Below are 14,467 nucleotides of genomic sequence, written 5' to 3' on the forward strand. Positions count from 1 at the left end.
CTAAAAACATTGAGCTACGACAAACAGTAGTCGAGTAATTAAGCTAATCGTAAACAAACAAACCCCTCCATAGGAAATCCATTAGACTAAATTCTGGAGGCTCGTAACTCTGGTTCTACCAGAGATACGGGGATGTAAATAATGTGACCTTGACACAAATGTTCGGATAATTATAAAAAAAAACTTCGCGGTTTCGAACCTGTGGCCTTCCGGGAGTGAGGCGGATGCGATAACCGCTACACCAAAGATATGTTATTATTTTTAATCGAAAGAACAGGATCAAGTAATTAAGCAATACGTGAACAAACAAACCCCTCCATAGAAAATGCATTAGACTATACTTTGCAGGCTCGTAACTCTGTTTCTACTGTAGATACGGGGATGTCCTTTGAGTATGTTATAGTCCAATTTGTCCCCCATATAACCATACTAAAAACATTGAGCTACGACAAACAGTAGTCGAGTAATTAAGCTAATCGTAAACAAAAAACCCCTCCATAGGAAATCCATTAGACTAAATTCTGGAGGCTCGTAACTGTGGTTCTACCAGAGATACGGGGATGTAAATAATGTGACCTTGACACAAATGTTCGGATAATTAAAAAAAAACTTCGCGGTTTCGAACCTGTGGCCTTCCGGGATTGAGGCGGATGCGATAACCGCTACACTAAAGATATGTTATTATTTTTAATCTATGAACAGGTCAAGTAATTAAGCAATACGTAAACAAACAAACCCCTCCATAGAAAATGCATTAGACTATACTTTGCAGGCTCGTAACTCTGTTTCTACTGTAGATACGGCGATGTCCTTTGAGTATGTTATAGTCCAATTTGTCCCCCATCTAACCATACTAAAAATAATGAGCTACGACAAACAGGGGCCGAGTAATTAAGCTAAACGTAAACAAACAACCCGTCCATAGGAAATGCATTAGACTATATTTTGCAGGCCCATAACTCTGTGTCTACTAGAGATACGGGGATGTCCTTAGGATATGTTATAGTCCAAATTGTCCCCCATCAAACCATATTAAAAACATTGAGCTACGACAAACAAGGGCCGAGATATTAAGCAAAATGTTCGTCAATTTTGGTATCGTCTCACTTATTTTTATTATGTTACTTATGATTTTTGCACTAAACTTTGGAGGCTCATAACTCTTGTTCTACAAGAGATACTGGGATCTCCTTTGGATATGTTATAGTACTCTTTGCTCCCCATACAAGGATACTTTAAACTTGAGGCTACCTCAATATCGTCGTCAACTTATTTTTTGTCTCACTTATTGTTAGAAGGTTACTTTTGATTTTTGAAAATAAACTTTGCAGGCTCGTAACTCTGGTTCTACCAGAGGTACGGGGATGTAAATAATGTGACCTTGACACAAATGTTCGGATAATTATAAAGGTCTTTGCATGTTCCAAGCAAAAAAAAACTTCGCGGTTTCGAACCTGTGGCCTTCCGGGAGTGAGGCGGATGCGATAACCGCTACACTAAAGATATGTTATTATTTTTAATCGAAAGAACAGGGTCAAGTAATTAAGCAATACGTGAACAAACAAACCCCTCCATAGAAAATACATTAGACTATACTTTGCAGGCTCGTAACTCTGTTTCTACTGTAGATACGGGGATGTCCTTTGAGTATGTTATAGTCCAATTTGTCCCCCATCTAACCATACTAAAAACATTGAGCTACGACAAACAGTAGTCGAGTAATTAAGCTAATCGTAAACAAACAAACCCCTCCATAGGAAATCCATTAGACTAAATTCTGGAGGCTCGTAACTCTGGTTCTACCAGAGATACGGGGATGTAAATAATGTGACCTTGACACAAATGTTCGGATAATTATAAAAAAAAACTTCGCGGTTTCGAACCTGTGGCCTTCCGGGAGTGAGGCGGATGCGATAACCGCTACACTAAAGATATGTTATTATTTTTAATCTATGAACAGGGTCAAGTAATTAAGCAATACGTGATCAAACAAACCCCTCCATAGAAAATGCATTAGACTATACTTTGCAGGCTCGTAACTCTGTTTCTACTGTAGATACGGGGATGTCCTTTGAGTATGTTATAGTCCAATTTGTCCCCCATCTAACCATACTAAAAACATTGAGCTACGACAAACAGTAGTCGAGTAATTAAGCTAATCGTAAACAAACAAACCCCTCCATAGGAAATCCATTAGACTAAATTCTGGAGGCTCGTAACTCTGGTTCTACCAGAGATACGGGGATGTAAATAATGTGACCTTGACACAAATGTTCGGATAATTATAAAAAAAACCTTCGCGGTTTCGAACCTGTGGCCTTCCGGGATTGAGGCGGATGCGATAACCGCTACACTAAAGATATGTTATTATTTTTAATCTATGAACAGGGTCAAGTAATTAAGCAATACGTGAACAAACAAACCCCTCCATAGAAAATGCATTAGACTATACTTTGCAGGCTCGTAACTCTGTTTCTACTGTAGATACGGCGATGTCCTTTGAGTATGTTATAGTCCAATTTGTCCCCCATCTAACCATACTAAAAATAATGAGCTACGACAAACAGGGGCCGAGTAATTAAGCTAAACGTAAACAAACAACCCGTCCATAGGAAATGCATTAGACTATATTTTGCAGGCCCATAACTCTGTGTCTACTAGAGATACGGGGATGTCCTTAGGATATGTTATAGTCCAAATTGTCCCCCTTCTAACCATACTAAAAACTTTGGGTTACGACAAACAGGGGCCGAGTACTTAAGCAAAACGAAACGAAACAAACCCCCTCCATAGGAAATGCATTAGACTATACTTTGCAGGCTCGTAACTCTGTTTCTACTGTAGATACGGGGATGTCCTTTGAGTATGTTATAGTCCAATTTGTCCCCCATCTAACCACACTAAAAACATTGAGCTACGACAAACAGTAGTCGAGTAATTAAGCTAATCGTAAACAAACAAACCCCTCCATAGGAAATCCATTAGACTAAATTCTGGAGGCTCGTAACTCTGGTTCTACCAGAGATACGGGGATGTAAATAATGTGACCTTGACACAAATGTTCGGATAATTATAAAAAAAACTTCGCGGTTTCGAACCTGTGGCCTTCCGGGAGTGAGGCGGATGCGATAACCGCTACACTAAAGATATGTTATTATTTTTAATCGAAAGAACAGGGTCAAGTAATTAAGCAATACTTGAAAAAACAAACCCCTCCATAGAAAATGCATTAGACTATACTTTGCAGGCTCGTAACTCTGTTTCTACTGGAGATACGGGGATGTCCGTTGAGTATGTTATAGTCCAATTTGTCCCTCATCTAACCATACTAAAAACATTGAGCTACGACAAACAGGGGCCGAGTAATTAAGCTAAACGTAAACAAACAACCCGTCCATAGGAAATGCATTAGACTATATTTTGCAGGCCCATAACTCTGTGTCTACTAGAGATACGGGGATGTCCTTAGGATATGTTATAGTCCAAATTGTCCCATATCTAACCATACTAAAAACATTGAGCTACGACAAACAAGGGCCGAGATATTAAGCAAAATGTTCGTCAACTTTGGTATCGTCTCACTTATTTTTATTATGTTACTTATGATTTTTGCACTAAACTTTGGAGGCTCATAACTCTTGTTCTACAAGAGATACTGGGATCTCCTTTGGATATGTTATAGTACTCTTTGCTCCCCATACAAGGATACTTTAAACTTGAGGCTACCTCAATATCGTCGTCAACTTATTTTTTGTCTCACTTATTGTTAGAAGGTTACTTTTGATTTTTGAAAATAAACTTTGCAGGCTCGTAACTCTAGTTCTACCAGAGGTACGGGGATGTAAATAATGTGACCTTGACACAAATGTTCGGATAATTATAAAGGTCTTTGCATGTTCCAAGCAAAAAAAAAACTTCGCGGTTTCGAACCTGTGGCCTTCCGGGAGTGAGGCGGATGCGATAACCGCTACACTAAAGATATGTTATTATTTTTAATCGAAAGAACAGGGTCAAGTAATTAAGCAATACGTGAACAAACAAACCCCTGCATAGAAAATGCATTAGACTATACTTTGCAGGCTCGTAACTCTGTTTCTACTGGAGATACGGGGATGTCCTTTGAGTATGTTATAGTCCAATTTGTCCCCCATCTAAACATACTAAAAACATTGAGCTACGAAAAACAGGGGCCGAGTAATTAAGCTAAACGTAAACAAACAACCCGTCCATAGGAAATGCATTAGACTATATTTTGCAGGCCCATAACTCTGTGTCTACTAGAGATACGGGGATGTCCTTAGGATATGTTATAGTCCAAATTGTCCCCCATCTAACCATACTAAAAACATTGAGCTACGACAAACAGTAGTCGAGTAATTAAGCTAATCGTAAACAAACAAACCCCTCCATAGGAAATCCATTAGACTAAATTCTGGAGGCTCGTAACTCTGGTTCTACCAGAGATACGGGGATGTAAATAATGTGACCTTGACACAAATGTTCGGATAATTATAAAAAAAACTTCGCGGTTTCGAACCTGTGGCCTTCCGGGAGTGAGGCGGATGCGATAACCGCTACACTAAAGATATGTTATTATTTTTAATCTATGAACAGGGTCAAGTAATTAAGCAATACGTGAACAAACAAACCCCTCCATAGAAAATGCATTAGACTATACTTTGCAGGCTCGTAACTCTGTTTCTACTGTAGATACGGGGATGTCCTTTGAGTATGTTATAGTCCAATTTGTCCCCCATCTAACCATACTAAAAACATTGAGCTACGACAAACAGTAGTCGAGTAATTAAGCTAATCGTAAACAAAAAAACCCCTCCATAGGAAATCCATTAGACTAAATTCTGGAGGCTCGTAACTCTGGTTCTACCAGAGATAAGGGGATGTAAATAATGTGACCTTGACACAAATGTTCGGATAATTATAAAAAAAAACTTCGCGGTTTCGAACCTGTGGCCTTCCGGGATTGAGGCGGATGCGATAACCGCTACACTAAAGATATGTTATTATTTTTAATCTATGAACAGGGTCAAGTAATTAAGCAATACGTGAACAAACAAACCCCTCCATAGAAAATGCATTAGACTATACTTTGCAGGCTCGTAACTCTGTTTCTACTGTAGATACGGCGATGTCCTTTGAGTATGTTATAGTCCAATTTGTCCCCCATCTAACCATACTAAAAATAATGAGCTACGACAAACAGGGGCCGAGTAATTAAGCTAAACGTAAACAAACAACCCGTCCATAGGAAATGCATTAGACTATATTTTGCAGGCCCATAACTCTGTGTCTACTAGAGATACGGGAATGTCCTTAGGATATGTTATAGTCCAAATTGTCCCCCATCAAACCATACTAAAAACATTGAGCTACGACAAACAAGGGCCGAGATATTAAGCAAAATGTTCGTCAACTTTGGTATCGTCTCACTTATTTTTATTATGTTACTTATGATTTTTGCACTAAACTTTGGAGGCTCATAACTCTTGTTCTACAAGAGATACTGGGATCTCCTTTGGATATGTTATAGTACTCTTTGCTCCCCATACAAGGATACTTTAAACTTGAGGCTACCTCAATATCGTCGTCAACTTATTTTTTGTCTCACTTATTGTTAGAAGGTTACTTTTGATTTTTGAAAATAAACTTTGCAGGCTCGTAACTCTGGTTCTACCAGAGGTACGGGGATGTAAATAATGTGACCTTGACACAAATTTTCGGATAATTATAAAGGTCTTTGCATGTTCCAAGCAAAAAAAAACTTCGCGGTTTCGAACCTGTGGCCTTCCGGGAGTGAGGCGGATGCGATAACCGCTACACTAAAGATATGTTATTATTTTTAATCGAAAGAACAGAGTCAAGTAATTAAGCAATACGTGAACAAACAAACCCCTCCATAGAAAATGCATTAGACTATACTTTGCAGGCTCGTAACTCTGTTTCTACTGTAGATACGGGGATGTCCTTTGAGTATGTTATAGTCCAATTTGTCCCCCATCTAACCACACTAAAAACATTGAGCTACGACAAACAGTAGTCGAGTAATTAAGCTAATCGTAAACAAACAAACCCCTCCATAGGAAATCCATTAGACTAAATTCTGGAGGCTCGTAACTCTGGTTCTACCAGAGATACGGGGATGTAAATAATGTGACCTTGACACAAATGTTCGGATAATTATAAAAAAAACTTCGCGGTTTCGAACCTGTGGCCTTCCGGGAGTGAGGCGGATGCGATAACCGCTACACCAAAGATATGTTATTATTTTTAATCGAAAGAACAGGATCAAGTAATTAAGCAATACGTGAACAAACAAACCCCTCCATAGAAAATGCATTAGACTATATTTTGCAGGCTCGTAACTCTGTTTCTACTGTAGATACGGGGATGTCCTTTGAGTATGTTATAGTCCAATTTGTCCCCCATATAACCATACTAAAAACATTGAGCTACGACAAACAGTAGTCGAGTAATTAAGCTAATCGTAAACAAAAAACCCCTCCATAGGAAATCCATTAGACTAAATTCTGGAGGCTCGTAACTGTGGTTCTACCAGAGATACGGGGATGTAAATAATGTGACCTTGACACAAATGTTCGGATAATTATAAAAAAAACTTCGCGGTTTCGAACCTGTGGCCTTCCGGGATTAAGGCGGATGCGATAACCGCTACACTAAAGATATGTTATTATTTTTAATCTATGAACAGGGTCAAGTAATTAAGCAATACGTAAACAAACAAACCCCTCCATAGAAAATGCATTAGACTATACTTTGCAGGCTCGTAACTCTGTTTCTACTGTAGATACGGCGATGTCCTTTGAGTATGTTATAGTCCAATTTGTCCCCCATCTAACCATACTAAAAATAATGAGCTACGACAAACAGGGGCCGAGTAATTAAGCTAAACGTAAACAAACAACCCGTCCATAGGAAATGCACTAGACTATATTTTGCAGGCCCATAACTCTGTGTCTACTAGAGATACGGGGATGTCCTTAGGATATGTTATAGTCCAAATTGTCCCCCATCAAACCATATTAAAAACATTGAGCTACGACAAACAAGGGCCGAGATATTAAGCAAAATGTTCGTCAATTTTGGTATCGTCTCACTTATTTTTATTATGTTACTTATGATTTTTGCACTAAACTTTGGAGGCTCATAACTCTTGTTCTACAAGAGATACTGGGATCTCCTTTGGATATGTTATAGTACTCTTTGCTCCCCATACAAGGATACTTTAAACTTGAGGCTACCTCAATATCGTCGTCAACTTATTTTTTGTCTCACTTATTGTTAGAAGGTTACTTTTGATTTTTGAAAATAAACTTTGCAGGCTCGTAACTCTGTTTCTACTGGAGATACGGGGATGTCCTTTGAGTATGTTATAGACCAATTTGTCCCCCATCTACCCATACTAAGAATTAGGGCTACGACAAACAGTAGTCGAGTAATTAAGCTAATCGTAAACAAACAAACCCCTCCATAGGAAATACATTAGACTAAATTCTGGAGGCTCGTAACTCTGGTTCTACCAGAGATACGGGGATGTAAATAATGTGACCTTGACACAAATGTTCGGATAATTATAAAGGTCTTTGCATGTTCCAAGCAAAAAAAAACTTAGCGGTTTCGAACCTGTGGCCTTCCGAGAGTGAGGCGGATGCGATAACCGCTACATTAAAATGCATTAGACTATACTTTGCAGGCTCGTAACTCTGTTTCTACTGGAGATACGGGGATGTCCTTTGAGTATGTTATAGTCCAATTTGTCCCTTATCTAACCATACTAAAAACATTGAGCTACGACAAACAGTAGTCAAGTAATTAAGCTAATCGTAAACAAACAAACCCCTCCATAGGAAATGCATTAGACTAAATTCTGGAGGCTCGTAACTCAGGTTCTACCAGAGATACGGGGATGTAAATAATGTGACCTTGACACAAGTGTTCGGATAATTATAAAAGAAACTTCGCGGTTTCGAACCTGTGGCCTTTCGGGAGAGAGGCGGATGCGATAACCGCTACACTAAAGATATGTTGTTATTTTTAATCGAAAGAACAGGGTCAAGTAATTAAGCAATACTTGAACAAAAAAACCCCTCCTTAGAAAATGCATTAGACTATACTTTGCAGGCTCGTAACTCTGTTTCTACTGGAGATACGGGGATGTCCTTTGAGTATGTTATAGTCCAATTTGTCCCCCATCTAACCATACTAAAAACATTGAGCTACGACAAACAGGGGCCGAGTAATTAAGCTAAACGTAAACAAACAACCCGTCCAAAGGAAATGCATTAGACTATGCTTTGCAGGCCCATAACTCTGTGTCTACTAGAGATACGGGGATGTCCTTAGGATATGTTATAGTCCAAATTGTCCTTCATCTAACCATACTAAAAACTTTGGGCTACGACAAACAAGGGCCGAGATACTAAGCAAAATGTTCGTCAATTTTGGTATCGTCTCACTTATTTTTATTATGTTACTTATGATTTTTGCACAAAACTTTGGAGGCTCATAACTCTTGTTCTACAAGAGATACTGGGATCTCCTTTGGATATGTTATAGTACTCTTTGCTCCCCATACAAGGATACTTTAAACTTGAGGCTACCTCAATATCGTCGTCAACTTATTTTTTGTCTCACTTATTGTTAGAAGGTTACTTTTGATTTTTGAAAATAAACTTTGCAGGCTCGTAACTCTGGTTCTACCAGAGGTACGGGGATGTAAATAATGTGACCTTGACACAAATGTTCGGATAATTATAAAGGTCTTTGCATGTTCCAAGCAAAAAAAAAACTTCGCGGTTTCGAACCTGTGGCCTTCCGGGAGTGAGGCGGATGCGATAACCGCTACACTAAAGATATGTTATTATTTTTAATCGAAAGAACAGGGTCAAGTAATTAAGCAATACGTGAACAAACAAACCCCTGCATAGAAAATGCATTAGACTATACTTTGCAGGCTCGTAACTCTGTTTCTACTGGAGATACGGGGATGTCCTTTGAGTATGTTATAGTCCAATTTGTCCCCCATCTAAACATACTAAAAACATTGAGCTACGAAAAACAGGGGCCGAGTAATTAAGCTAAACGTAAACAAACAACCCGTCCATAGGAAATGCATTAGACTATATTTTGCAGGCCCATAACTCTGTGTCTACTAGAGATACGGGGATGTCCTTAGGATATGTTATAGTCCAAATTGTCCCCCATCTAACCATACTAAAAACATTGAGCTACGACAAACAGTAGTCGAGTAATTAAGCTAATCGTAAACAAACAAACCCCTCCATAGGAAATCCATTAGACTAGATTCTGGAGGCTCGTAACTCTGGTTCTACCAGAGATACGGGGATGTAAATAATGTGACCTTGACACAAATGTTCGGATAATTATAAAAAAAAACTTCGCGGTTTCGAACCTGTGGCCTTCCGGGAGTGAGGCGGATGCGATAACCGCTACACCAAAGATATGTTATTATTTTTAATCGAAAGAACAGGATCAAGTAATTAAGCAATACGTGAACAAACAAACCCCTCCATAGAAAATGCATTAGACTATACTTTGCAGGCTCGTAACTCTGTTTCTACTGTAGATACGGGGATGTCCTTTGAGTATGTTATAGTCCAATTTGTCCCCCATATAACCATACTAAAAACATTGAGCTACGACAAACAGTAGTCGAGTAATTAAGCTAATCGTAAACAAAAAACCCCTCCATAGGAAATCCATTAGACTAAATTCTGGAGGCTCGTAACTGTGGTTCTACCAGAGATACGGGGATGTAAATAATGTGACCTTGACACAAATGTTCGGATAATTATAAAAAAAACTTCGCGGTTTCGAACATGTGGCCTTCCGGGATTAAGGCGGATGCGATAACCGCTACACTAAAGATATGTTATTATTTTTAATCTATGAACAGGGTCAAGTAATTAAGCAATACGTAAACAAACAAACCCCTCCATAGAAAATGCATTAGACTATACTTTGCAGGCTCGTAACTCTGTTTCTACTGTAGATACGGCGATGTCCTTTGAGTATGTTATAGTCGAATTTGTCCCCCATCTAACCATACTAAAAATAATGAGCTACGACAAACAGGGGCCGAGTAATTAAGCTAAACGTAAACAAACAACCCGTCCATAGGAAATGCATTAGACTATATTTTGCAGGCCCATAACTCTGTGTCTACTAGAGATACGGGGATGTCCTTAGGATATGTTATAGTCCAAATTGTCCCCCATCAAACCATATTAAAAACATTGAGCTACGACAAACAAGGGCCGAGATATTAAGCAAAATGTTCGTCAATTTTGGTATCGTCTCACTTATTTTTATTATGTTACTTATGATTTTTGCACTAAACTTTGGAGGCTCATAACTCTTGTTCTACAAGAGATACTGGGATCTCCTTTGGATATGTTATAGTACTCTTTGCTCCCCATACAAGGATACTTTAAACTTGAGGCTACCTCAATATCGTCGTCAACTTATTTTTTGTCTCACTTATTGTTAGAAGGTTACTTTTGATTTTTGAAAATAAACTTTGCAGGCTCGTAACTCTGTTTCTACTGGAGATACGGGGATGTCCTTTGAGTATGTTATAGACCAATTTGTCCCCCATCTACCCATACTAAGAATTAGGGCTACGACAAACAGTAGTCGAGTAATTAAGCTAATCGTAAACAAACAAACCCCTCCATAGGAAATACATTAGACTAAATTCTGGAGGCTCGTAACTCTGGTTCTACCAGAGATACGGGGATGTAAATAATGTGACCTTGACACAAATGTTCGGATAATTATAAAGGTCTTTGCATGTTCCAAGCAAAAAAAAACTTAGCGGTTTCGAACCTGTGGCCTTCCGAGAGTGAGGCGGATGCGATAACCGCTACATTAAAATGCATTAGACTATACTTTGCAGGCTCGTAACTCTGTTTCTACTGGAGATACGGGGATGTCCTTTGAGTATGTTATAGTCCAATTTGTCCCTTATCTAACCATTCTAAAAACATTGAGCTACGACAAACAGTAGTCAAGTAATTAAGCTAATCGTAAACAAACAAACCCCTCCATAGGAAATGCATTAGACTAAATTCTGGAGGCTCGTAACTCTGGTTCTACCAGAGATACGGGGATGTAAATAATGTGACCTTGACACAAATGTTCGGATAATTATAAAAAAAAAACTTCGCGGTTTCGAACCTGTGGCCTTCCGGGAGTGAGGCGGATGCGATAACCGCTACACTAAAGATATGTTATTAATTTTAATCGAAAGAACAGGGTCAAGTAATTAAGCAATACGTGAAAAAACAAACCCCTCCATAGAAAATGCATTAGACTATACTTTGCAGGCTCGTAACTCTGTTTCTATTGTAGATACGGGGATGTCCTTTGAGTATGTTATAGTCCAATTTGTCCCCCATCTAACCATACTAAAAACATTGAGCTACGACAAACAGTAGTCGAGTAATTAAGCTAATCGTAAACAAACAAACCCCTCCATAGGAAATCCATTAGACTAAATTCTGGAGGCTCGTAACTCTGGTTCTACCAGAGATAAGGGGATGTAAATAATGTGACCTTGACACAAATGTTCGGATAATTATAAAAAAAAACTTCGCGGTTTCGAACCTGTGGCCTTCCGGGATTGAGGCGGATGCGATAACCGCTACACTAAAGATATGTTATTATTTTTAATCTATGAACAGGGTCAAGTAATTAAGCAATACGTGAACAAACAAACCCCTCCATAGAAAATGCATTAGACTATACTTTGCAGGCTCGTAACTCTGTTTCTACTGTAGATACGGCGATGTCCTTTGAGTATGTTATAGTCCAATTTGTCCCCCATCTAACCATACTAAAAACATTGAGCTACGACAAACAGGGGCCGAGTAATTAAGCTAAACGTAAACAAACAACCCGTCCATAGGAAATGCATTAGACTATATTTTGCAGGTCCATAACTCTGTGTCTACTAGAGATACGGGGATGTCCTTAGGATATGTTATAGTTCAAATTGTCCCCCATCTAACCATACTAAAAACATTGAGCTACGACAAACAAGGGCCGAGATATTAAGCAAAATGTTCGTCAACTTTGGTATCGTCTCACTTATTTTTATTATGTTACTTATGATTTTTGCACTAAACTTTGGAGGCTCATAACTCTTGTTCTACAAGAGATACTGGGATCTCCTTTGGATATGTTATAGTACTCTTTGCTCCCCATACAAGGATACTTTAAACTTGAGGCTACCTCAATATCGTCGTCAACTTATTTTTTGTCTCACTTATTGTTAGAAGGTTACTTTTGATTTTTGAAAATAAACTTTGCAGGCTCGTAACTCTGGTTCTACCAGAGATACGGGGATGTAAATAATGTGACCTTGACACAAATGTTCGGATAATTATAAAGGTCTTTGCATGTTCCAAGCAAAAAAAAAACTTCGCGGTTTCGAACCTGTGGCCTTCCGAGAGTGAGGCGGATGCGATAACCGCTACACTAAAGATATTTTATTATTTTTAATCGAAAGAACAGGGTCAAGTAATTAAGCAATACGTGAACAAACAAACCCCTCCATAGAAAATGCATTAGACTATACTTTGCAGGCTCGTAACTCTGTTTCTACTGGAGATACGGGGATGTCCTTTGAGTATGTTATAGTCCAATTTGTCCCCCATCTAACCATACTAAAAACATTGAGCTACGATAAACAGTAGTCGAGTAATTAAGCTAATCGTAAACAAAGAAACCCCTCCATAGGAAATACATTAGACTAAATTCTAGAGGCTCGTAACTCTGGTTCTACCAGAGATACGGAGATGTAAATAATGTGACCTTGACACAAATGTTCGGATAATTATAAAAAAAACTTCGCGGTTTCGAACCTGTGGCCTTCCAGGAGTGAGGCGGATGCGATAACAGCTACACTAAAGATATGTTATTATTTTTAATCGAAAGAACAGGGTCAAGTAATTAAGCAATACGTGAACAAACAAACCCCTCCATAGAAAATGCATTAGACTATACTTTGCAGGCTCGTAACTCTGTTTCTACTGGAGATACGGGGATGTCCTTTGAGTATGTTTTAGTCCAATTTGTCTCCCTCTAACCATACTAAAAACATTGAGCTACGACAAACAGGGGCCGAGAAATTAAGCTAAACGTAAACAAACAACCCGTCCATAGGAAATGCATTAGACTATATTTTGCAGGCCCATAACTCTGTGTCTACTAGAGATACGGGAATGTCCTTAGGATATGTTATAGTCCAATTTGTCTCCCATCTAACCAAAGGAGATCCCAGTATCTCTTGTAGAACTACAGTTATGAGCCTCCAAAGTTTAGTGCAAAAATCACAAGTAACATAATAAAAATAAGTGAGACGATACCAAAGTTGACGAACATTTTGCTTAATATCTCGGCCCTTGTTTGTCGTAGCTCAATGTTTTTAGTAAGTTAGATGGACGACATATTGGACTATAACATACTCAAAGGACATCCCCGTATCTCCAGTAGAAACAGAGTTACGAGCCTGCAAAATATAGTCTAACTCATTTCCTATGGAGGGGTTTGTTTCGTTACGTTTTGCTTAAGTACTCGGTCCCTGTTCGTCGTAGCCCAAAGTTTTTAGTATGGTTAGATGGGGACAATTTGGACTATAACATATCCTAAGGACATCCTCGTATCTCCAGTAGAAATAGAGTTACGATCCTGCAAAGTATAGTCTAATCCATTTACTATGGAAGGGGTTTGTTTCGTTAGGTTTGCTTAAGTACTCGGCCCCTGTTTGTCGTAACCCAAAGTTTTTAGTATGGTTAGATGGGGGACAAATTGGACTATAACACACTCAAAGGACATCCCCGTATCTCCAGTTGAAACAGAGTTACGAGCCTGCAAAGTATAGTCTAATGCATTTTCTATGGAGGGGTTTGTTTGTTCACGTATTGCTTAATTACTTGACCCTGTTCTTTCGATGAAAAATAATAACATATCTTTAGTGTAGCGGTTATCGCATCCGCCTCACCCCCGGAAGGCCACAGGTTCGAAACCGCGAAGTTTTTTTTTTTTGCTTGGAACATGCAAAGATCTTTATAATTATCCGAACATTTGTGTCAAGGTCACATTATTTACATCCCCGTATCTCTGGTTGAACCAGAGTTACGAGCCTCCAGAATTTAGTCTAATGTATTTCCTATGGAGGGGTTTGTTTGTTTACGATTAACTTAATTACTCGACTACTGTTTGTCGTAGCCCTAATTCTTAGTATGGCTAGATGGGGGACAAATTGGTCTATAACATACTCAAAGGACATCCCCGTATCTCCAGTAGAAACAGAGTTACGAGCCTGCAAAGTTTTTTTCAAAAATCAAAAGTAACCTTCTAACAATAAGTGAGACAAAAAATAAGTTGACGACGATATTGAGGTAGC

This window comes from Phalangium opilio, unplaced genomic scaffold (assembly GCF_054372755.1).
Source record: "Phalangium opilio isolate 3A_F unplaced genomic scaffold, DU_Popi_V2 ptg000054l_1, whole genome shotgun sequence".
Classification (NCBI taxonomy): Eukaryota; Metazoa; Arthropoda; class Arachnida; order Opiliones; family Phalangiidae; genus Phalangium; species Phalangium opilio.